A 1,726-nucleotide genomic window follows, 5' to 3' on the forward strand; every position below is an offset into this window, starting at 1 on the left:
GTGTACATTGTTTTAATATAGTTCGTTTTTTTTTTTTTTCGGGTTTATCCCACATATAAGACCTTGGTCAATGTAGGGGCAACCCTTCTTACCAATTGTCACTATCCAGCTCCCTACTCTGCGAGGAGTTGATCCCCATTTCCCCTTCACTCCTCACATTAAAAATCGGCCTTGTGCCTAATTTGCTCGGTGGGGGAGAAAATAAATACCCTTTTCTTGGCCTTTTCGCCAAGATTAAAGTGTAGTATCTGTTCCGGCAGACAAAGACCATATGTGGGGGAAACATTAAAAATCGGCCCTGTGCCTAATTTGCTCTGTGGGGGAGCAAATAAATACACTTTTCTTGGCCTTTTGGCCAAGATCAAAGTGTAGTATCTCTTCCGGCAGATACTGCAATAAAGACCATATGTGGGGGAAACCCCACAAATAAGACCGTGGTCAATGTAGGGGCAACCCTTCAAACTAATTGTCACTATCCAGCTCCTCTACTCCCCGGGGAGCTAGTCCTTATTTCCCCTTCACTCCTCACATTAAAAATCGGCCTTGTGCCTAATTTGCTCTGTGGGGGAGTAAATAAATACCCTTTTCTTGGCCTTTTGACCAAGATTAAAGTGTAGTATGTGTTCTACAGATACTGCAAGCAAATACCATATGTGAGTTTATCCCACATATAAGACCTTGGTCAATGCAGGGGCAACCCTTCATACCAATTGTCACTATCCAGCTACCCTACTCCCCGGATAGTTGGTCCCCATTTCCCCTTCACTATTACATTAAAACTCAGCCTTGTGCCTAATTTGCTCGATGGGGGAGCAAATAAATACCCTTTTCTTGGCATTTTGGCCAAGATCAAAGTGTAGTATCTGTTCTTACTACATGCTGTATTTATGTTTGTAACTTTGTGGTATAAAGTGAGGGATCACTTTTTTGTATTTATTTAATGTAAAATGGCCACCCACTTTACAACCAGTCAGTTTCAAAGCCATTAAAGTGATGCTTCAGATCATTCAAGTTGTTTTTGAAGGATTCCAGTTATTTTTAAGCATTCAAGTCATTCCTAAGGTCATTCAATTCATCCTTAAGTTCATTAAAGTCATTCTAAGTCATTTACTTTTTATTTAAGTCATTTCAGCCCATTTTTCGGTCATTTTAGTTTATCTTTAAGAATTTCATGTCAATCCTACATTCACGCATTCATTCATTACACGAGAGCACGCGACTAATGGCTATCGTTGTACTTGCAGTCATATTTTATAAAATAATTTCTTTTTTTTTATATGAAAACCATTTTTTCCATATTTTCCAGTACTACTTTTTTTTATTCTTTCATCATTCGTGGAACGTATTTTGTAGACGGTTATTTGTTTTCTAGTTCTTTAGCTGAGTTCGACGGACACTTTTTAAGCATAGGCCTTGAAGGTAATCAATTTATCAGTTTTTTTCTTATAATATAATTCTTATAATAATAATTAATTTTTACGCGTGTTATTCTTCATTCACAGGCACTCCATGTTAGCTTAGCTTAAATTTCTATTGATTTGATGACATCTACGCCGTGATATCCCAGATATTATCACGTATTTTATCACCCAAATGCTATCGATACGTCATTGTAATGGAGTGTTTTTCTTTGCCTTACATGTTTGCGATACTCCTCGTTACCCATTCCAAATTCAATTCCAATGAACTTCCTTAAACCTTCCGATTGTGTTTCGCATGGTTTTTC

General features: G+C 37.6%; 1 pseudogene; it reads left to right on the plus strand.

The window, feature by feature from the left end:
• Window positions 1-822: 822 nt before the first annotated feature.
• LOC145293478 (U2 spliceosomal RNA) lies at window positions 823-960 on the plus strand (annotated as a pseudogene).
• Window positions 961-1,726: the final 766 nt, after the last annotated feature.

The sequence above is a fragment of the Euprymna scolopes genome, chromosome 14 (assembly GCF_053919585.1).
Source record: "Euprymna scolopes isolate OS-2025 chromosome 14, ASM5391958v1, whole genome shotgun sequence".
In the NCBI taxonomy this organism is placed as follows: domain Eukaryota; kingdom Metazoa; phylum Mollusca; class Cephalopoda; order Sepiida; family Sepiolidae; genus Euprymna; species Euprymna scolopes.